The following is a 24,509-nucleotide window of genomic DNA, read 5'->3' on the forward strand; positions in this document are numbered from 1 at the left end:
CAGGTACTGTTCATCCTTCACTCCCTCACCCAAGTGACCACTGTCAGTTATTCGACCATGGAAGTCATCTCTGCAGCCGAGTACAATGCTGTCCTCACGCAACATCGACATGTGTGCACCTCCAGCAGGGCGTTGCTAGATAGCGATCAGCATCAAGAGCGCTGAGGCCAATGCTAGTTTGCTTACGGTCACCCTAGCTACGATCAACTATTTTTAAAATTCATTCACAGGATGTGGGCATCATTGGCAAGGCCAGCATTTATTACCCATCCCTATAATTGCCCTTGAGAAGGTGGTGGTGAGCCACCTTCTTGAACTGCTGCAGTCCGTGTGGTGAAGGTGCTCCCACAGTGCTGTTAGGGAGGGAGTTCCAGGATTCTGACCCAGCGACGATGAAGGAACGGCGATATATTTTCAAGTCAGGATGGTGTATGACTTGGAGGGCAACTTGGAGGTGGTGGTGTTCCCAGCACCTGCTGCCCTTGTCCTTCTAGGTGGAAGAGGTCGTGGGTTTACTGCCGAAAAAGCCTTGGCGAGTTGCTGCAGTGCATCTTGTAGCTGGTAACTCAGCACAGACTAGGGATTGAACCTGAGGCTTATCTGCCTGGAGTTTTCTTTTAAATCTTGCGAGGAACCAGTGGGCAAAGGCCTCTTGAGACTTTGCAGGCTTTAACAGGAGGCATGCTCAGCATGCCTCCATTCACTCGCTCTGAAAATCATCTCTAATACAAGAGAATGAATCATTGTTGTTGCAAAAATCTATGAAAGGCCTCTTGTCTCATCCATTTTCGTATGCCGAAGTAAGAAACAGACCATAGTATAATGAAGCCATTGCTGAGTGTCAGTGTCACCATGTTGGCTGCTATGACCCCCTCCGCCTCCCCCCCCCCCCCCCCCACCCCTAGTGATCCACTCATAGTATAAGTAATATATTTTGGAAATGTCCCAAGTATTTTCAGGGTGTTGCAGACATCAAGTCTGATGGAAGGACAACACAAGGCATTCAAAAACATCATACTTTGAGCCTGTCAAAACACATTTGGTGGATATATATTTCTTGCTCATAATGAAAGATTTATTCTGTGCACCCCCCCCCCTCCTTTCATTTATGAGCCTGTTGAACTGATGTCTGGACAGGACATACATGCAGAAGTGAATTCGAGTGGCTTTGTCATTCGAAGGATGCTGGACCGGGGCTCCAAAGACCACACGTGCAGAATAAAAAACTTTACACAAAACCCTTCCACATGGGCTTGGGCTCCAACTGTCTTGGCGAGCATTATGATGTAAATCTCTCAAAGGTTTATTTGTAAAGAGATAATGCGGACGAGAGTAAGCCTTGTTTTCACAGATATTGTCTCTCGAGTTCCAGCTGCTTAACTCAACTAAGAAAAGTGTGCCCTATAAAAACTTAATTATGATAATGTTGCTATGATAATAATTGAAAGCTTTTTTTTTGCCACAGTTAGCCGCTACCCAATTTTCATACCTTTTAGCAGAGTCTCCTCAGAAGTTTACGGGGTGCACCAGCACATTCCGTTTGATACACTTCAGACCAGTTTGTCAAAACACCAAAAAAACATTTTTATCTATTGGAGAAGCAGTGGTGCTTATCGTGTTCTAATGTTGTTTAATGAGCAAAGTAAATATATCCCATCAGAGTATTTCTGGAATAGATGCACACAGCTCATTATTCGATGGGGGTTTATTGGTCATTTCACTGTCCACTGGATCATTAGCTGGAATATGTAAAAGTCAAAAAAGGCAATTGCCAAGCGTGGAAAGATGCTTAAAGGGGCATCATCTCCAGTGAAAAGTGCTGGGCAAAGCTTTTTCCTGAAGGAAGCAATGATAAAAACCACTTTAACCCTCATCGCCACAGTAACGTTACCATGAGCGCATTTGTCGCTCAGCTCGTCTGGCTGTACTCCTCCCCAAATAACAGGGGGTTATAAATTTGCCCCTTCTGTCATTCAGGTTGTCTGTGAGTAGTGTCAGCTGTGGCTCAGTGGGTGCACTTCGCGCCTCGGAGTCAGAAGGTTGTGGGTTCAAGTCCCACTCCAGAGACTTGAGCACGAAAATCTAGGCCGTCTTTCGGATGAGATGTTAAACCGAGGCCCCGTCTGCTCTCTCAGGTGGACGTAAAATATCCCATGGCAATATTTCTAAGAAGAGCAGGGGAGTTCTCCCCGGTGTCCTGGCCACGGGGTACTGCACAATCTTTACATTATGCATACTTATGTTGCTTCTGTAGTTCAGAATGTGGAACTGCGACTCTGTCGTTGGGTTAAGTGAGACAGTTTTAGGAATGCAAACAGGGGGAGCCAGTAGTTGGATGAAAAGAAAGACTTGCATTTCTATAGCGCCTTTCATGACCACCGGACGTCCCAAAGCGCTTTACAGCCAATGAAGTACTTTTTGGAGTGTAGTCACTGTTGTAATGTAGGAAACGCAGCAGCCAATTTGTGCATAGCAGCTCCCACAAACAGCAATGTGATAATGACCAGATAATCTGTTTTAGTGATGTTTATTGAGGGATAAATATTGGCCCCAGGACACCGGGGAGAACTCCCCTGCTCTTCTTTGAAATAGTGCCATGGGATCTTTTACGTCCACCTGAGAGAGCAAACGGGGCCTCGGTTTAACGTCTCATCCGAAAGACGGCACCTCCGACAGTGCGGCGCTCCCTCAGCACTGCACCGGGAGTGTCAGCCTAGCTTTGGAGCTCAAAGTCTCTGGAGTGGGACTATGAACAGGACAGTTAATCACATTGCTGTGGGTCTGGAGTCACATATAGGCCCGACCAGGTAAGGACGGCAGATTTCCTTCCCTAAAGGACATTAGTGAACCAGAAGGGTTTTTACGGCAATCCATTAGTTTACTGGTCACCATTACTGATACTAGCTTTTTATTCCAGATTTATTTAATTAACTGAATTCAAATTCGCAAACTACCAGGTGTTAGGATTTCACACTAAAAGCGGGCGAGTTTTCATTTCTCACTGTGGAATACTTTTCAATGCTCCTCAAGATGGGTATTATTAACATTATTAAAATTATTCGCTTCTGAACTTAATTTATCTCTCACCAATTTCCAGCAGTTCCCTCCTCATCTGAAGGCAGTGGGTTTTTTTCTGGGTTGTAGTACTATGTGCATTGCTCATTCTCCAAAAGCTCGCCCAAGCCACAGTTATTCACGTGTGAACCTTGACACCGAGGGGCAATTTTAACAAATCCTGTCCGTGGGGAATCTGACAAGATCGGGTGAAGTCAGTGGAGAGTAATATTAGGCGCGGTGTAAAATCAGCATTCCATCCGATCCCGTGGGATTTCCCGCCCGGAGGTTTAGGTTGAAATTACCCCCCCTGAGTGTTGACAATCATAGAAGACGTCACAATCAAGGCCAATCCTGCTCGCACCCAAGGTCTGCGCACACGTGCACACAAGACAACCCTCATCGTACCCAACTGCCATCCCAGTTGAGATCAGCTCTTCATAAGTTCATAAGAACATAATAATTAGGAGCAGGAGTCGGCCATACAGCCCCTCAAGCCTGCTCCGCCATTCAATAAGATCATGGCTGATCTTCGACCTCAACTCCACTTTCCCGTCCGATCTCCATATCCCTTGATTCCCCTAGAGTCCAAAAATCTATTGATCTCAGCCTTGAATATACTCAAAGATTCAGCATCCACAGCCCTCTGAAGTAAAGAATTCCAAAGATTCACCACCCTCTGAGTGAAGAAATTCCTCCTCATCTTAGTCTTAAATGGCCGACCCCTTATCCTAAGACTGTGACCCCTAGTTCTAGACTCTCCAGCCAGGGGGAAACAACCTCTCAGCATCTACCCTGTCAATCCCCCTCAGAATCTTGTATGTTTCAATGTGATCACCTCTCATTCTTCTAAACTCCACAGAGTATCGGCCCATTCTACACAATCTCTCATCATAGGACAACCCTCTCATCCGAGGGATCAATCTAGTGAACCTTCGTTGCACCGTCTCGAAGGCAAGTATATCCTTCCTTAGATAAGGAGACCAAAACTGTGCACTCCAGTACTCCAGGTGCGGTCTCACCAAGGCCCTGTCATCACAGACCAAGGATCGAATCTGCACATTCCTGATCTGTGTGCATCATCTACTCACTGAATCAAATCACTGAGCTATTGAACAAACCATTTGCTAATTTTAAATACCAATTACTTTATGCGGATAGTTAGATGGGATTATTATTTTAAGTTGCTTTTCTTTTCGAGATAGACTTTGTTGAATCCGTTGATTCTTAAAGTATGATGTTTTCCAATAACTAGACGGAGGCTGTAAATTAACAATCAACAGGTGTTTACTGGAGGAGGGTAGTCTAAAGACTAACAGTACAGAGGCATGCTCAAGGCTTATAGACAGGTGTGGTCACTGCCGGTACTACAGTATACAGGAGCTGTAAAAGTAGTTCTCTCTTAAAGGTACATACACTACAGACTTAATAATTGAGCGCAAACTAAGTGTGCAGGTTTTTACATTAAAAGCCAATATTTGGGTCTGAGAAGGCAGTTCTTCGCTTTAACCCAGGTGAGATCATCCAGGAAACTGGATCTCTGCTAAATCTTACTGCATTTTTATGCTTGGTTCATTCTTCCAGTGGTAGATCTGGTTGGACCACGTAAAGCATTATCGGGGTCCTGCTCTCGTCTGCCAAAGTTGCTCACTATTCCAGAATCATTCTGGAATGCAAAGATAAAACCTGGCTTCTAATCTCCACTACTAACCGTCTTCTTAAACCCGTCTAACCTCCACCCTCAACTCCGACAACAAGTGTGAGGAGCTCACAGACTTCTTTGTCTCTAAGATTGAGACCATCCGTTCAGCTGCCTCTGCCACTTCCCTTCCTTCCCCTAGCCCACCAGGCCAAACTTCCTCTAAAGTTCCCCCCTGCCGTAGCCCTGATCTCACATCTTTCTCCAGTTTCTCTCCGATCTCCCCTCATGACCTCTCCGCAATCATCTTGTCCATGAGACCCACTTCCTGTTCCCTCAGCCCCACAAAACTGCTGACCACCCAACTTCCTTTTCTGGCTCCCATGTTAGCTGACATTGTTAACGGTTCTCTCTCCTCAGGTACTGTCCCCCTCTCCCTCAAACCTGCCATCATCACCCCTCTCCTCCAAAAATCCAACCCTTGACCCCTCTGCCCCAACCTCCCTTTCCTCTCCAAAGTCTTTGAACGTGTTGTCGCCTCCCAAATCCGTGCCCATCTTTCCCACAACTCCATGTTTGAATCCTTCCAATCAGGTTTCCGCCCCGCCACAGTACTGAACTGGCTCTCATCAAAGTCACAAATGACATCCTTTGTGACTGTGACAAAGGTAAACTATCCCTCCTCATCCTTCTTGACTTGTCTGCAGTTTTGACACGATTGACCACTCCATCCTCCTCCAACACCTCTCCACCAGAGTCGTCCAGCTGGGTGGGACTGCACTCGCCTGGTTCCATTCTTATCTATCTAATTGTAGCCAGAGAATCACCTGCAACGGCTTCTCTTCCCGCTCCCGTATCGTTACCTCTGGTGTCCCCTGAGGATCTATCCTTGGCCCCCTCCTATTTCTCATCTACATGTTGCCCCTTGGCGACATCATCTGAAAACACAGCGTCAGTTTCCACATGTACACTGACGACACCCAGCTCTACCTCAGCACCACTTCTCTCGACCCCTCCATGTTCTCTAAATTGTCAGACTGCTTGTCCGACATTCAGTTCTGGATGAGCAAAAATTTTCTCCAATTAAATATTGGGAAGACCGAAGCCATTGTTTTCGGTCCCCGCCACAAACTCCGTTCCCGAGCCACTGACTCCATCCCTCTCCCTAACATCTGTCTGAGGCTGAACCACACTGTTCGCAACCTTGGTGTCATATTTGACCCTGAAATTAGCTTCCGACTACATATCCGCAGCATAACAAAGACCGCCTATTTCCACCTCCATAACATTGCCAGTCTCCGCCCTTGCCTCAGCTTATCTGCTGCTGAAACCCTCATCCATGCCTTTGTTACCTCTAGACTTGACTATTCCAACGCACTCCTGGCCGGCCTCCCACATTCTACCCTACATAAACTTCAGCTCATCCAAAACTCGGCTGCCCGTGTCCTAACTCCCACCAAGTCCCGTTCGCCCATCACCCCTGTGCTCGCTGACCTACATTGGCTCCCAGTTAAGCAGCGCCTCGATTTCAAAATTCTCATCCTTGTTTTCAAATCCCTCTATGGCCTCCCCCCTCCCCATCTCTGTAATCTCCGTCAACCCCACAACCCCCTGAGATATCCGCGCTCCTTTAATTCTGCCCTCTTGAGCATCTCTGATTATAATCGCTCAATTATTGGTGGCCGTGCCTTCAGCTGCCTGGGCCCTAAGCTTTGGAATTCCCTCCCTAAACCTCTCCGCCTCGCTACCTCTCTTTCCTCCTTTAAGACGCTCCTTACAATCTACCTCTTTGACCAAGCTTTTGGTCACCTGCCCTAATTTATCCTTATGTGGCTCGGTGTCAAAATTTTTGTCTTGTAAGACTCCTGTGCAGCGCCTTGGGATGTTTTACTACACTAAAGGTGCTATATAAATACAAGTTGTTGTGGTAGGGGGACTTTTTCATATTCTTACATCCTAACAAAGCATTTGCATTCTGTTTCATGTGCTTTGAGTACAACACAATCAAGGGAGATCAGAAGAAATATCCATTTCGAGGGATGATTTTCCTGTGTGTGCTCAGTGTAGTGAAATTGTAAGCGTGCCTTATGAAAGGGTTTACAATGTCATTACACTAATGGCAGTGTCCTGCTCTTGGTGCGGGTATCACACTGGTGCCGTATCTGAGTAGATCATACGGAATTACTTTGCTTCCTCTCATCATTCTTTCATAAGGAAACGCAGAGCTCGCCGCCTGCATTAAGCACAGGCACAGAGCTCGATCACTAGCCTCCAACTATATTAGAAGGAGCATTTTTCTATCATTTTATAAAGAATTAAGCTTTCTATTGAACTGTATTTAACATTAATTTTGTCTTGTACCAGTACCAGTTATGTTCAGCAATTTTAAATTGTAGTTACACTACGCACCAGGCCACCCTAAACAAAATCCTTCACCACCAATGGAAAACAAACGGCGTAACTGTTCCTTTAAAATAAAGTTTCCTTTCAATCCCCGTCCTGTGCTACGTTTGCTAGTCTCAGTCGAGGTGACAGTACATCACTTCGGCAGCACTTCCCAAGCCCGCGACCTCTAGCACCTAGAAGGACAAGGGCAGCAGGCGCATGGGAACACCACCACCTCCAAGTTCCCCTCCAAGTCACACACCATCCTGACTTGGACGTATGTTTCCGTTCCTTCATCGTCGCTGGGTCAAAATCCTGGAACTAACAGCACTGTGGGAGCACCTTCACCACAGGAATTGCAGCGGTTCAAGAAGGCGGCTCACCACCACCTTCTCAAGGGCAACTAATAATAATAATAATAATAATCAACTTTATTGTTATTGTTAGTGCACAAGTGCAGTACAACGAAATGTAAGCTTGCGGCTCCCGAGTGTGTACATTTAGATTAAGACATTTAACATACATTTGGCTTGTAACATAAACATAAACATAATAAAGTGCATTGACAGATGTGCAGGCTTTAGAGTTTATTAGCAGAGTTCAGTAGGATGACAGCCCTGGGAAAGAAGCTGTTCCTAAATCTGGTCGTTCGGGTGCGAATGCATCTGTAGTGTCTCCCAGATGGCAGGGGGGCGAACAAACTGTGGCTGGGGTGGGTAGGGTCTTTGATGATGGTCAGTGACCTCCGTAGACAGCGTTTCTGGTAGATGTTCTCAATGGTCGGTAGCCGGGTGCCGGTAATGCGTTGGGCAGTTTTGACTACCCGCTGCAGGGCTTTCCGGTTACAGGAGGTACAGCTGCTATACCACACTGTGATACAGTTCGTCAGGATGCTCTCTAACTAGGAATGGGCAATAAATGCCGGCCTTGCCAGCAATGCCCATATCCCGAGAATGAATAATAAAAACAAATAATTGACTTCAGCAATCCTGGGCTAGTGAAGGGGAAACCAGCCAGGGCTCCTGTGTTTGCTGTCCAATGATTGTGGTTGGAAAGTGCACTGGTGGGGAGTTTGGCTGAAGATAGGATCCAACTCAGCCACCATGTCCTCCACCATTGATTGGTCTAGCTCAACTCAGAAATGCCATTTGATGAGGTATTGGAAGGCCGCTGGCACCTGTGCAACTGAATATCGGTGTCTTCAGGAAGGAAGAGAAAATAAACCTTGAGGTAATTTGAATCTGGGTCACTAGCATAAAGGAAATCTAAGCCATGGTGCTCACACATGTTCAGGTGGCTGTAGAACTGGACCTCAGCACAAGTCAAGCACCTTCAAGAATGGAGGGGTGAAAGCTAAGAAAAGATATATGATAGCTTCCCCAAAGTGGCTTGAATCCACATCCCATCATTCCAAGGTGCTGTGGGTTGGTGCTGCACCATACTGCCCTGCCGCCATACTGCCCCACTGCCATACTGCCCCACCGCCATACTGCCCCACCGCCATACTGCCCCGTCGCCATACTGCCCTGCCGCCATACTGCCCCACTGCCATACTGCCCCGCCGTCATACTGCCCCACCGCCATACTGCCCCGCCGCCATACTGCCCCACCATACTGCCCCACCATACTGCCCCACCGCCATACTGCCCCACCGCCATACTGCCCCACTGCCATACTGCCCTGCCACCATACTGCCCCACCGCCATACTGCCCCACCATACTGCCCACCGCCATACTGCCCCACCGCCATGCTGCCCCACCGCCATGCTGCCCCGCCACCATACTGCCCCACTGCCATACTGCCCCACGGACCACCCCTGGTTGGCACGGTTTTATTGTCTCTTCTTGCCTCCCCTCTTGCCTGACAACATTGACTCCTTCCAAGTGTGCCGGCTGGCCTCAATCTACCTGACTAAAATGACCATTATTGGTCTCTGACCTTTGACAGTAAGTGCCAGCTGATCCACAAGTGTATTTTGGGCAGGGCTCGCTGGACAACAATGCAGAGTGGGAATCTCTCTAACCCAGGAGTGATAATGTCAGTTATAGACCACCCCCCACCCTACCCACATCCCCTGCCTGCATCTCAGCTCAGATCAACCAACTAAACACTAATCAAGGATTAAACTTGGACCTTCCAGGCCTGTCTGGTTCAGCTATTCACTGAATAAACTTGCTGAGCCATTTTTTGATGATACTTGCTTTGGCAATGTTCTATTTTCAATTAGTTCACAGTCACTCAGTTTAGTCGCCTACTTTCCTATCACGATCTGCTATACCTGGTTTCCTGTTGTTTGAGCCATTGGTCTCCAAGCATAGTACGATACACCTCCGGGATATCTGCGCTCCGCTAATTCTGGCCTCGTGAGCATCCCCGATTTTAATCGCTCCACCATTGGTGGCCGTGCCTTCAGCTACTGAGGCCCTAAACTCTGGAATTCCCTCCCTAAACCTCTCCGCCTCTCTACCTCTCTCTCCTCTTTTAAGACGCTCCTTAAAACCGACCTCTCTGACCAAGCTTTTGGTCACCTGCCCTAATATCTCCTTATGTGGCTCCTGTGAAGTGTCTTGGGGCGTTTTACTATTTTAAAGGCACTATATAAATGCAAGTTGTTGTACGATGCACAATGCTGCTTTTTTTTACTGGTCCGGCTCTGCCTTTCTTCATTGTTTCCCCGTTGGTCATTGAATTATAGAACAACCAATATTTGCGAGGGAATAAGGGGAGAAGATCAGAAGCAAAAAAGAAAAAAAACCTGATACTTCTTAACCAGTATATCATTTTGCTAAATTAGCTGTTCTCTGCTGGGACAGTGGGCAGTGAGTAGGCCTCAGCCTTCTGGGTTGCTAGGGACAACAATGCTGGCCAAGATTCCCACTTCTGATCACTATCCAGCTGGAAGTATCCATGTGTGTTTATCAAATGCAACAGCATGTCAGCCGTGGCCCTCGCCTCTGATTCATAAGGTCGTGGGTTCAAGTCCCACTCCATGAGACTTGAGTACAAAAATCCAGGCTGACACTCCCAGGGCTGTACTGAAGGAGTGCTGCACTGTCGGAGGTGCCGTCTTTCGGATGAGATGTTAAACTGAGACCCCCCGTCTGCTCTCTCAGGTGGGTGTAAAAGATTCCATGGCCACTGTTTCGAAGAAGAGCAGGGGAGTTATCCCCGGTGTCCTGGGGCCAATATTGATCCCTCAATCAACATCCCTAAAAACAGATTATCTGGTCATGATCACATTGCTGTTTGTGGGAGCTTGCTGCCAAATTTCCTACATTACAACAGTGACTACACTTCAAAAATACTTAATTGCCTGTAAAGCACTTAGGACATCTGAAAGGCGCTATATAAATGCAAGACTTTCTTTTCTTTCAAGTGAGGAAAGGATTGGAGCTGGCTACGAAGCCCCCTTATGGGAGAGTGGCCTGCCAACATTCACTGTGAAGACTCACACGTGAGGAGCAGTGACTTAGGCAAGGTCATGCCCATATCCCAAGAAGGAGCAGAGAAAAACTGGACAAAATTGATGAGAAATAATTTTTTTCCTTATATTTAACGTAACCCAAAAATATTCCCTACTCCTTAACTTGAGTGCGGGGCACAATGCTGATCAAGTGACTTACTAGAGTAGCAGGGACAGGTGGTGCACAGTCTTGCACTGTCGAGGGCACTCTCAAGTGTACATTATCTGGCCTATTTCGTTCCATCAGCGGTGCTGATGGCCCACTTTTTTTCGTGGGTTTCCCAATCTGCCGTGGAACTCCAACCTTTGCACAGCTACGCAGCTTCCAGAGCACCTGCCGGGGACCGGCAGCGGACTTCAAAACATACACGCAGGGAGATAGCTGCAGTGTCGCTCCACCAGGACATGGACAGCACCGAGCCACGATGTCAAACCGCTCTCAAAAAAACACTCCTCACGCTTTCATTTACTTTAACTCAGTGCTGTGCCTAAGGAGCTGTGTAACCTCTCTGAATGCCAGATATCAGGTTTTTAAACAGGTTTTGTTGCTCTTGGCTTTCATGCTTCAGTTTATTTTAAGTAAAATGGGAAACTTCATTGTGTTGCGTTCTGAAGAACAGAATGTATTGTATTGGCTATGTTTGCAGGGCAGTTTTCTGTGCACTCAACAGTTTATGGATTTTCCATACAATTTCAGAGACAAATTGAGCAGAATTTATATTTTTCATTTTTATTCTTCCTCTTTATTCTGTCAATTGTCTTCCCTCTCCTCCACCTCTGAAGGTATCAACTCCTCACTAGCATTTGGTTTCTCAGGAATAAAAACACACAATGCTGGAAATACTCAGCAGGTCAGGCAGCATCTGTGGGGAGAGAGAGAGAAACAAGAGTTAACATTTCGGGTCGATGACCCATCATCAGAACTGAAATGACCGTAACGTTGACCCTGTTTCTCTCTCCACAGATGCTGCCCGACCTGCTGAGTATGTCCAGCATTTTCTGTTTTTATTTCAGATTTCCAGCATTCACAGTATTTTGCTTTTGGTTTCTCAGGCCGCCACTCATGGGGGCAAGCTTCAGATGTCTGCCTAGAAAGTGAGTGTCAGGAGGCTGTTCCCTATGGGGGGCACCACCACAAAGGCCCATCTTGTCCCTACCAGATGTCAACATATGTATCTCCGGTAAGAATCACTGACGAGCCATCAGGAGTGAGAACCCTCGTTGATTTTTCCATTCCCTAACCCAGGGATGCTAAGGCCAGTTGTCCCACTATCTTGCCAAGGACCACTGATCAAACCTGAGACCTGCCTGGTCTGAATGATTCAACTGCCCAATGACTTAGCCAGCAAGAGCAATCATCAGAGCCAAACCCACCTCTTAACGTAGACTTCTTAAGTGTAGACCAGTTTTATTCTACTTGCGATAAGCATATTCTACAAGTGTTGTTACTGAAAAAGATAGAAAGACTTGCATTTATATAGCGCCTTTCACAATGTCCCAACGCGCTTAACAGCCGATGAAGTGTGGTCACTGTTGTAATGTGGGAAACATGGCAGCCAATGTGTGCACAGTAAGGTCCCACAAACAGCAATGTGATAATGACCAGATAATCTGTTTTAGTGATGATTGAGGGATAAATATTGGCCCCAGGACACCGGGGATAACTCCCCTGTTTGTCTTTGGAATAGTGCTGACATGAATCAACTGAGCGGCCTGCGGGTGGTGCTGTCCAGGGAGAGTATAAATACTCAGGCATGGGCCCAGCTTGTGTAGGACATTCTTAACAGGAACCAGTGAAGGACACAACTAGACCTCCATGTTGTAAAACAGTTGATTAAAGCTTTGTTTAATGCTTAGACCAAGTGCCTAGTCGTTTTCTTATGTCACATGCCATGGGATCTTTTATGTCCACCTGAGAGAGCAGAGCAGTTTAACATCTCATCCGAAAGACAGCACCTCCGACAGTGCAGCACTCCCTCAGCACTGCAGTGGAGAGTCAGCCTAGGTTTTTTTGTGCTCAAGTCTCTGGGGTGGGACTGTGAATCCACAACCTTCTGTCTCAGAGGCAGGAGTGCTACCCACTGAGCCACAGCTGACACAGTAGCTGTAGCACTAAGAGGTATATTAACACTTTAAAAACTATCTTTATGCACCGCAGCAAAGAATTACAAAGTCACACAGAGTTGAAGGCAGGAGAGAATGGTTGAGTTCATTCAGTAAGCTTGTGGGGCGATGTCAAGATTCAGATGGGAAACACTGCCAAACAGAAACAGAGTAGATTGTGCTGTGTGTCTCTTTGTTTTACTCATATAGGAAACTCATTTAAGCACTCCTGACCAGTAAGAAACGCATTACTATCTGGTGCGTAGACACAGGCCTCAAATAGCAGGACCTGTGTCTGAATCAACAGTTTCAACAAAAGAAACACACAGCCTCCATGGTAGCGGGCATGCGGTTTGTTGCCTAGTTACTTATAGACTCTGTCCCAGTGTGTGCAGGATCAAACCCTGGGACATTGCTTTGTTCTTCTCCGTGGGTCGGTTGTCACGTTGGCAGGCTGATTGAGCTGAACAGTTCAGCGGGGAGCTGGGAAAATAAAGTCTACAACATTTTTTTTTTAATTGTCACTGAATTATAAGTTTAGCACGTCAAATTGGAAGGAGTCACCTGAGGTTTTTGACCCTTAATTCCACCACATTCTATTGCCTTGCTTGGCTCAAAGCTTGTAATTCAATCATCATGTGGGGGTGTCGAGATTATACTCTCCGTCCTGACCAACTGCATCCAAGCGATCTCCTACAAATGTAAAACAGAACATTTACATCTCAAAAGTATCACAGCTTTTGCAATATCTGCGTATCTCGGGAAGGCAAGGATTTCATTGTGATTAAAGCCGTTGTGATGGAAAACAGTAAACTCTTTCTCATACATATAGCCGGGTTGGATTGTAGAGCGGCTCTCAGAGGAGAACCTCTGATATGCTGAGTACCTCATTCGCTATTTTTAACTTGTAATTCCGATTCCAAAACTAGCAGCCAGCAACACAAAGACAATGGGGTAGGCACAATCGATTCAAAATCACAACTGCGGCTGTTAGTTTCTGGCTGCCGGCCGTCCCTAATGTCTGGGAAGGATCCATTTGGCCAGTGAAGCAAAAGCCATCGCAGACAGACAAATGGCAGCCTGTGGTGATGGGCACCACCGGACGTGGCTCGTAACATTTGAAAACTTTAAAGCAATGCTCGCATTTACATAGCGCCTCGTTACATCCTCCAGAAACATCGCAAAATGCTTCACAAGTAATTACATTTGAAGGGCATTGGCTCCCGTTCGGACAACACCTCGCCCCTCCCTTCCTCTGAGATGAGGAGGAATTTCTTCACCCGGAGAGTGGTGAACCTGTGGAATTCTCTGCCACACAGGGCAGTTGAGGCCAATTCATTAAATATATTCAAGAAGGAGTTGGATATATTTCTTGAGGCTAAAGGGATCAAGGGATATGGAGAGAAAGCAGGGACAGGGTACTGAATTTGGATAATCAGCCATGATCTCATTAAATGGTGGAGTGGGCTCGAGGGGCCGAATGGCCTACTCCTGCTCCTATCTTCTATGTCTATGTAACCTCCTCCAGCCCTACAACCCTTTGCGACCTCTGCGCTCCTCCAATTCTGGCCTCTTTAATCGCTCCACCATTGGTGGCCGTGCCTTCAGCTACCGAGGCCCTAAGCTCTGGAATTCCCTCCCTAAACCTCCCCGCCTTGCTACCTCTCTCCCCATCTTTAAGACGCTCCTTAAAACCTACCTCTTTGACCAAGCTTTTGATCACCTGCCCTAATATCTCCTTATATGGCTTGGTGTCAAATTTTGTTTCATAATCGCTCCTGTGAAGCGCCCTGGGACATTTTACTATGTTTAAGGTGCTGTATAAATACAAGTTGTTGTTGAGAAGCATTTAAATGGGCAAACCAAGTGCCCACAAACAGCAATTAAATGAAAGATGGTTGAGTGAGGAAGGTTGGCCACAGCACTTGGAGACCTCTCTGCTCGTGTTTAAAATGTTTTATGAGATATTTAATATTCATGTGATCCTGGCAAAAGGTCACAGGTTTAATATCTCACCTGAAAAATAGCACCTCTGACAATGCAGCACCTCCTCTGTACTTCAAAAAGAAAGACTTGCATTTCTATAGCACCTTTCATGACCAAAGCACTTTACAGCCAATGAAGTCGTCACTGTTGTAATGTAGAAAAGGCAGCAGCCAATATGCGGACATCAGGATCCTACAAATAGCAACGTGATACCGACCAGTTAATCTGGTTTTGTTTTTTTAGCAATGTTGGTTGAGGGATGCGTGTTAGCCCCAGGACACTGGGAGAACTCCCCTGCTCTTCTTCAAATGCAGTTCACTGCAGGATCAGCCAAGATTCTATGCTCCAGTCCTGGTGTGGGGCTGAACAAACTTTCCGATGATATCAGTGCAGCCAAGCTGACATTCTCTGAGCAGATGCTCTGTACCTCCAATAGTACAAGGGAAAAACATCTCTCGAGCTGGCACTCTGTCACCAGAGGCAATAAGGCCATCCCATTTATATTATAGGCTTGCAGTCAAAGCTGCGGCCTCAACTCAGTGTGGCTTTGTAATTCTTTGCTGTGGTGCATAAAGATATTTTTTAAGTGTTAATGTACCTCTTAGTGATGCAGCTACTGTGTCAGCTGTGGCTCAGTGGGTAGCACCCTCAGAAGGTTGTGGGTTCAAGTCCCACTCCAGAGACTTGAGCACAAAAATCTAGGCTGACACTCCAGTGCAGTGCTGAGGGAGTGCCGCACTGTCGAAGGTGCCATCTTTTGGATAAACCGAGGCCCCGTCTGCTCTCTCAGGTGGACATAAAAGATCCCACGGCACTATTTCGAAGAAGAGCAGGGGAATTATCCCTGGTGTCCTGACCAATATTTATCCCTCAATCAACCTAATAAAAACAGATTATCTGGTCATTATCACATTGCTGTTTGTGGGAGCTTGCTGTGCACAAATTGGCTGCCACGTTTCCCACATTACAACAGTGACTACACTTCAAAAAGTACTTCATTGGCTGTAAAGCGCTTTGGGGCGTCCGGTGGTCGTGAAAGGCGCTGTAGAAATGCAAGTCTTTCTTTTTCTTTAATGACTGCTGTGTTGGGATTCATAAAAACTGTATCATTCATTAGCTGTGAAGCACTTTGAGATGCCCTGAGGTTGCAATAAGGCTATTTAAATACAAGGACCTAAAATTCGGTAGTGTCCCTTTTTTGGCGCCTTACCCGCAGAGTGCTGACAGCCCGTGATCAAATGGGGGGGTCCAAGGAGTGCCGGATTTGGGGCCTGAGACCTCATTGTCCTGTAGCTGGCTCAGCGGTGGGAGCCCGCACTGGTCCGTGTGCCAATTTTCAGGTAAGTGATCGGGGAAGAAGATGGCAGGGGGCCTGGAGGAGGGGCGGCTGGGCCTCGGAGAGCAATCGGAGCGCTGTCGGGGGGTCGGGGAAGAAGATCGCAGGGGGTCTGGAGTATTATTTGGAGCTGGGAGTGGGGTAGGGGGGAGAGTGGGGGAGTCCGGCTAGGAGGTCGGAGTCGGGAGTGAGGTCAGAGATCTCAGGACCAGGAGTGGCTTTGATTATGGTAAGTGACGTAAGAAAACTACTAGGCACTTGGTCTAAGCGTTAAACAAAGCTTTAATCAACTGTTTTACAACATGGAGGTCTAGTTGTGTCCTTCACTAGTTCCTGTAAAAGAATGTCCTGAGCAAGCTGGGCCCATGCCCGAGTATTTATACTCTCCCTGGACAGCGCCACCCGTAGGCCGCTCAGTATTATTTCATAAGTCTTTCTTTCATGAATGACTGGTTCATGTCAGTAAGTACTTAGCTTTTTTTTAAAATTCCGTGCTGTTTTAGCGCTGGTTTTCCCGGAGGCGATCAGCACTGGCGCTGGCTGCCTCAGACATGGGTAATGAACGCCTCTTGTTCGGCCTTTGCCAAGATGGCATCTGGCGCGACCTGCACCAGATTGTGACACGTGTGGCGCAGACGCCATTTTGGACACAAAACGGCACCCGTTGCGCCGAAAAAACCGGGCGTTATGGAGCCGAATCTCTAGCCCCGGTTCTTCCTTCTATGGGGTAGATTTTACACATCAGTGCTTCTGACAGAAAATCGCACACTGACCGTCCCACCAAAATTCTCAATATATTCCTGTTGCACCAAACACTGAGCAGGAGCACTGATATGTAAAGTCTACCCATATACCAATTAAAAATAAATTTGCTGATCTCTGTCTTTTAATTATAACATGCAGCTTTAGGTTCCATCAATGATGTGTAGCATGAAAGATAGCAGAAAGTGGTTAGAAGGCTGTTATCTAATCGATAGATTCTAACTTCTTGAACCAAAAGAGTGGATTATAGCCAAAAAATTCCCAAATACGTGCCAGTGGCTTGACGGGAGAACAGATCAGAGAATTGGTTGCAGAGGTTGGCTCATCTGATCGGTGGCACTCCTGAGTTTTCATGCAAAATGTTCCCAGTTTTGATCTCTGATTTCTGCTGAGATAGGATCTGGAATGCGCTGCCTGAAAGGGTGGTGGAGGCAGACTCAATCGTAGTTTTCAAAAGGGAGTTGGATAGGGACCTGAAGGAAAAGAATTTGCAGGGCTACAGGGAAAGGGAGCGGGGAGTGGGACTAGCTGAAGTGCTCTCGCAGAGAGCCGGCACGGGCTCGACGGGCTGAATGGCCTCCTTCTGTGCTGTAACCATTCTATGATTCTATGGGGGAGAAATTGGGTGAGTAGCGCCACTTGTTAGCGCCTAAAGAGGCAGGCAGTGGCTGTAGCGCCACTGGCTGCACCTCCCGCGATATTGAGTTGGGGCGATAATGGTGGCGTTAGCCTTTTGCGCTGCGCCGCCACCAATGACGTCATCGGTGTGCGCAGCGCCCCATTCGCGCCCCATTCGCGATATTTGGTAGCGAACGCCGCAGTTGCGCCATTCACTACCCGCGCCCGGTTCACGGGGCCTTACTGTGCCGGCAGCGGCGCAAGTGAAGGTGGAGGTGCGGGGCGGCCGCCTGCCAGCACCTCCGTCCCCGGCCTCCTAACCCCCCCTCCGCGGCATTGCCAGCTGTTTCCCGAGAGCTCGGCACTTCTCCTTGGTGCCGGGCTCGTTTGCCGGCACTCGCGAGCGGGGATCGTGCTGTTGCAGGCCCCTCCCCCTTAACAGTGGGAGGAAGGCCTGCAGTACCGCAGTGTGCCGTGCCGCTGCATGTGGCGCTGCGGCACGTTGCGCTGCGATAATCAGTTTCAGCGCCCTAAGAGGGACGCGGAGCGCCTCGAGCCTCGCCCCGTGTCCCTCGAGGGGCAATGAAACTGAAAATCTGACGATCGCTGAAGCCTCGAACGCTGCGCTAAATCCTGCGCTCAGGCGACTTTTGCGCCACTTTGGCGCCCCAACCAAAATTCTAGGCCTATGAGTTCGCAGGGTGAAGTTGTGAATGCTGCAAATTGCCTTCATATTCCAAGCTTTGAAGTGGGGTGTGGTGGGTGGGTGGGGGGGGTGAGGGGGTGTGTGGGGGGGGTGGTGAGGGGGTGCGGGGGGGGGGGAATCAGATCTGGATCTCTGTCCCAGTTAGAAGGTGCCAAGAGCGGTCACCATGGTAGCTCACAATTGGGCTCAGTTGTGATGTCAAACAGCCTTCCAGCAATCAATTCTTAGACTCACACGTGGTCATTGAGATGAGGATTGCTCGTGTCCGTGAAACTGTCTCGCAGCAAGAATCAGTGTGGTCTAAAGTCAACATCGTAGCACCTGCTTTACACATGTTGTGTTTTTGTGGAGTGGGAAGGAACAGGACTACTCCTCCTGGCACCACAAAACTGTGGGCCGCTATTTGCCCACCCCACCATTCTCCCAAACTACCCCCACACCCCGCCCCCTCCCCCAATCCACACCCCCCCCCCTCCCCCACCCCCCACCCCCTCCCCCAATCGGTCTTATCTGTGAGCCTCGGCAACGGCTAAGATTGGTTAGGCCCAGATAGGCGCGCTGCGTCGGGGCGCCTAATATTTTTAAAATTTGTTCCTGGGATGTGGGCATCGCTGGCAAGGCCAGCATTTATTGCCCATCCCTAATTGCCCTTGAGAAGGTGGCGGTGAGCCGCCACCTTGAACCGTTGCAGTCCGTGTGGTGAAGGTACTCCCACAGTGCTGTTAGGGAGGGAGTTCCAGGATTTTGACCCAGCGACGATGAAGGAACGGCCGATATATTTCCAAGTCAGGATGGTGTGTGACTTGGAGGGGAACTTGGAGGTGGTGGTGTTCCCATGCGCCTGCTGCCCTTGTCCTTCTCAGTGGAAGAGGTCCCGGGTTTGGGGGGTGTTGCCGAAGAAGCCTTGGCGAGTTGCTGCAGTGCATCTTGTAGATGGTACACACTGCAGCCGCGGTACGCCGGCGGTGCCTGAATTGTTATGACAAGGTCTGAGGACGAACTTACTTTGTTCCTCAGGCCTCTCCATCCTGGCTGCCATGGTATCGTGCCCAGTCTGGGGCTCTAACAAAGGTAGGCCCCAGTAACCTCAGTAGAAGAGAAAAACAAGGGAAACATGAAGGAAAGTGTTTGTGATGTTATTAACATAATAGAGAAACACCCTGCAATTAATTGAAGAGAAATTGTATGTCCAATATATATCTTCTGGTAGCTGCGTAATAAGTTGGCGATTATAATATTAATCTATAACAACGGCTTCATTGTAATGTAACATTTTACTGCAATTCCTTGAAGTGTACTGGAAATGAACAACTGATTGATTGCATTATAAATATAACCACAGTGCAGTATACCTTCATATTACAATATAAACTGCTATATTGCTATTCAGTGGCTTGAATGGTATTACATTACACATTGATTGCTTTGTAATGACTTTGTTATTTATAAAATTTACAGCACTTTAGTACTTAAAATAAAGCATGCCCTGTTTTAACAGTACTGTTGGGAATCTTTTATATGAGCAGAGCTCCCTCAAAGACTGATTTGGCAAAGTCAGGATGTAACGGAACTAAACACATTCCCATTTCCCAGTTTCGATTCCCACTCTGTGCTGTGCTGGTGAGCATCGGCCAAAATCACACAGGCGGCCTAAATTGGTCTCAAGTAGCCAGGGTAAGGAAGGGAAAATCAGCCAATGTTCCTTCTCGTGATCACTATCGGTGACCTTTTAGGGACATAGGAACAGGAGGAGGCCATTCAGGCCCTCGAGCCTGTTCCGCCATTCAATGAGATCCTGGCTGATCTGTCACCTAACTCCATATGCTATAATGCATAATATAATAAGGAATAGTCAGCATGGATTTCAAAAGGGAAAGTCTTGCTTGACCAACCTCATTGAATTTTTTGAAGAGGTAACAGAGAGAGTAGACAAGGGTAATGCAGTAGATGTAATTTATCTAGATTTTCAAAAGGCCTTCGATAAGGTACCTTATAATAGACTGATGAATAAGGGCAGAGAACGCGGAGTCAGGGGACAAGTAGCAGAATGGATAGCCAGCTGGCTTCAAGACAGAAAGCAGAGAGTGGGAGTAAAGGGTAGCTATTCACAGTGGCAGAAGGTGGGTAGTGGTGTCCCACAAGGATCAGTGCTGGGACCACTGTTGTTCACAATTTATATCAACGATTTAGACTTTGGAATCAAAAACACAATTTCTAAATTTGCGGATGACACCAAATTGGGGGGATAGTCAATACTGAACAGGACTGCAACAAATTACAGGAGGACATTAATAAGCTTGCATATAATTGGACAATGAAGTTCAACACAGATAAATGTGAGCTATTACATTTTGGTAGGAAGAATAAGGAGGCCACTTCTTACTTGGAGGGAAACATAGAAACATAGAAACATAGAAGATAGGAGCAGGAGTAGGCCATTCGGCCCTTCAAGCATGCTCCGCCATTCAATGAGATCGTGGCTGATCATCCAAATTCAGTACCCGGTCCCTGCCTTCTCCCCATATCCCTTGATCCCTTTAGCCTTAAGAAATATATCCAACTCTTTCTTGAATATATTTAATGAACTGGCCTCCACCGCCCTCTGTGGCAGAGAATTCCACAGGTTCACCACTCTCTGGGTGAAGAAATTCCTCCTCATTTCAGTCCTAAATGGCTTACCCCTTATCCTTAGACTATGACCCCTAGTTCTGGACTCCCCGGCCATCAGAAACATCCTTCCTGCATCTAGTCTGTCCAGGCCTGACAGAATTTTATAGGTTTCGATGAGATCCCCTCTCAATCTTCCAAACTCCAGTGAGTATAAGCCCAATCGACACAATCTCTCCTCATACGTCATTCCTGCCATCCCAGGTATCAGCCTGGTGAATCTTCGCTGCACTCCTTCCATGGCAAGAACGTCCTTCCTCAGATAAGGCAAACAAAACTGCACACAATACTCAAGGTGCGGTCTCACCAAGGCCCTGTACAACTGTAGCAAGACATCGTTGTTCCTGTACTCGAACCCTCTTGCTACAAAAGCCAACATACCATTTGCCTTCTTAACCGCCTGCTGCACTTGCATGCTTACCTTCAGCGACTGGTGCACAAGAACACCCAGGTCACTTTGCACTTCCCCTTCTCCCAATCTATTGCCATTCAAATAATAATCTGCCTTCCTGTTTTTGCCACCAAAGTGGATAACCTCACATTTATCCACATTATAATGCATTTGCCACGTTTCTGCCCAATCACCCAACCTGTCCAAATCGTACTGGAGTTTCACGACATCCTCCTCACATCATACCCTCCCACACAGCTTTGTGTCGTCTGCAAATTTGGAGATATTACATCCAATTCCCTCGTCCAGATCATTAATATATATTGTGAACAGCTGGGGTCCTAGGACCGATCCTTGCGGTATCCGACTAGTCACTGCCTGCCACTCGGAAAACGACCCGTTTATTCCAACTCTTTGCTTTCTGTCCGCCAACCAGTTCTCTATCCAAGTCAATACCTTGCCCCCAATCCCATGTGCCTTAATTTTGCATGCTAATCTCTTATGTGGGACCTTATCGAAAGCCTTCTGAAAGTCCAAATACACCACATCCACTGGTTCTCCCTTATCTATTTTACCAGTTACATCCTCAAAAAATTCCAGTAGATTAGTCAAGCATGATTTACCTTTTGGAAATCCATGTTGACTTTGTCCGATCCTGTCACTGCTTTCCTAGTGCTCTGCTATTACATCTTTTATAATGGACTCTAGCATTTTCCCCACTACCGATGTCAGGCTTCCCGGTCTATAATTCCCTGCTTTTTCTCTACCACCTTTTTTGAATAGTGGGGTAACATTAGCTACCCTCCAATCCATGGGTACTGTTCCAGAGTCTATTGCGTTCTGGAAGATGACCAGCAATGCATCTACTATTTCTTGGGCCACTTCCTTAAGTACCCTGGGATGTAGATTATCAGGCCCTGGGGATTTATCGGCCTTCAGTCCCATCAATTTTCTTAACACCATTTCCCTACAAATACTGATTTATTTCAGTTCCACCCTTTCATCAGACCCTATGTTCCCCAGCATCTCTGGGAGGTTATTTGTGTCCTCCTTTGTGAAGATAGAACCAAAATATGTATTTAGTTGGTCTGCCATTTCTTTGTTCCCCATTATAAATTCCCCTGATTCTGACTGCAAGGGACCTATGCTTGACTTCACCAATCTTTTTCTCTTCACATATCTATAAAAGCTTTTACAGTTAGTTTTTATGTTCCCTGCAAGCTTACTCTCATATTCTATTTTCCCCTTCTTAATTAATCCCTTTGTCCTCCTTTGTTGAATCCTAAACTGCTCCCAATCCTCAGGATTATTACTTTTTCTGGCCAATTTATATGTCCTCTCCTCGGATCTTATGCTATCCCTAATTTCCCTTGTTAGCCACGGTTGAGTCACCTTTTTTGTTTTATTTTTATGCCAAACTGGGATGAACAAATTCTGTAGCTCATCCATTCGGTCTTTGAATGTTTGCCATTGCCTATCCACCGTCAACCCTTTGAGTGCCATTCCCCAATCAATCCTACCCAACTCGCTCCTCAGACCATCGTAGCTCCCTTTATTTAAATTGAGGACCCTAGTCTCTGAGTCAACTACTTCATTCTCCATCTTAATGAAGAATTCGATCATATTATGATTGCTCCGACCCAAGGGGCCTCGTACAACAAGATTGCTAATTAATCCTTTCTCATTACATAATACCCAGTCTGAGATGGCCTGATCTCTGGTTGGTTCCTCGACATATTGGTCCAGGAAACCATCCCGTAAACACTCCAGGAATTCCTCCTCCACAGTATTGTTACTAATTTGGTTGGCCCAATCTATATGTAGATTAAAGTCACCCATGATGACTGCTGTGCCCTTATTGCACGCTTCTTTACTTTCCCTTTTAATGCCATCCCCAACCTCCGCCTTACTGTTTGGAGGTCTATATACCACTCCCACTAACGTTTTTTTCCCCTTAGTATTTCTCAATTCTACCCATACAGATTCCACATCATCAGAGCTAATATCCTTCATTACAATTGTGTTAATCCCTTCTTTAACCAGTAATGCTACCCCACCTCCCTTTCCTTTTTGCCTATCTTTCCTGAATATCGAATACCCCTGGATGTTGAGTTCCCAGTCTTGGCCATCCTTGAGCCACGTTTCCGTAATCCCAACCAAATCGTATTCGTTTACCTCTATTTGCGCAGCCAATTCATCCACCTTATTACAAATGCTCCTCGCATTAAGACACAAAGGCCTAGAAATTCAGTTTGGGGCGGCCAGCTCGCTCGCGCCCAGAAAGCACTGTTGCGCGCGGAGCCACTTGCGCCCGCCGGAAATTCAGTTTCAGCGCCCCAACTCGAAGGCGGCTGCTATTCAAGGGTTTCGGCGCCCCCACTTGGGGCGCTGAAACTGAATATCGGCGCGCTAGGTGCCGCAGCACCACCCGCTGCGGAGCGGCAGGCTGCGGTACTGCAGGCCTTCCTCCCTCTCTTAAGGGGGAAGTGCCTGCATCAGCGAGATCGCCGCTCACTAGTGCCGGCAAATGAGACCGGCACCACGGAGAAGTGCCGGGCTCCCGGAAAACAGCCGGCAATGCCGCGGGGGGGTGGTGGAGGAGGCCGGGGAAGGAGGTGCGGGCAGGCGGCTGCCGAAAAAGCGGCCGACCGCACCTCCGCCTTAACTCGCCCCACTAACGCTACAGGACGGCCCCGTTTTCTGATCGCTGTTTGCGGCTGCTGCGGAAGAGGCGGCCGCAACTAAATATGGCGGTCGGGCCGGTAGCGGGGCGGTAGCGGGGCACTGCGCACATCGATGACGTCATCGGTGGCGGCGCAGCGCTACTGGCTAACGCCGCCATTACCGCAGCGCTGAATATCGGCGAAAGCTCAGCAAGTGGCGCAAAAGCCCTCTTTGGGCGAAAACTGGGTGCAAAGCCTACTGAATTTCTAGCCCAAAGCCTTCAGGCTTGTTTTTTTAACGCTCTTAGGCCTATTAGAATTATTATTTACTGTGGCCACGGAAGAGTAGAGTTGAGGCAGAAGAGCAGCTGAATGGCCTACTCCTGCTCCTATTTCTTATGTTCTTGTCCCTCCCAGAAGTTTGCATGTGTAGTCATCGGGTGAATCAAGATTGGGGGCACTGTGTTTCCCTGCCCCCAGCACTCTCCTTGGCAGTCAAATATCCTGATGACACTCACTCTCACGGCTCATGTATGAACAACTGCCACTTGAGTGAGGTAATGGAGATGAACCAACACGTGCACAATTGTACCCTGGAAAGAGGTGGACATTTTCAGAAGAAGAAACATAAGAACATAAGGATTAGGAGCAGGAGCCGGCCATTCGGCCCCTCGAGCCTGCTCCGCCTTTCAATAAGATCATGGCTGATCATCGACCTCCACTCCACTTTCCCGC

At 47.5% G+C, this 24,509-nt stretch overlaps 1 long non-coding RNA gene across 3 annotated transcripts in view; it reads right to left on the bottom strand.

The window, feature by feature from the left end:
• Positions 1 to 10,342: 10,342 nt before the first annotated feature.
• The window catches only part of LOC147103439 (uncharacterized), a 170,821-nt gene continuing 156,654 nt past the window's right edge, over positions 10,343 to 24,509 (bottom strand). For 2 of the 3 annotated variants that reach the window (XR_015072964.1, XR_015072962.1), the window contains 3 exons: positions 13,210 to 13,338; positions 11,917 to 11,990; positions 10,343 to 11,405 (listed from right to left, as the gene is read on the bottom strand). This is a non-coding gene — a long non-coding RNA (uncharacterized LOC147103439). The remainder of the gene's footprint in view (positions 11,406 to 11,916; positions 11,991 to 13,209; positions 13,339 to 24,509) is intronic. The other variant, XR_015072963.1, reaches the window with a different exon arrangement.

This window comes from Somniosus microcephalus, chromosome 20, assembly GCF_052327205.1.
Source record: "Somniosus microcephalus isolate GS21.2 chromosome 20, FLI_Smic_1.0, whole genome shotgun sequence".
Classification (NCBI taxonomy): Eukaryota; Metazoa; Chordata; class Chondrichthyes; order Squaliformes; family Somniosidae; genus Somniosus; species Somniosus microcephalus.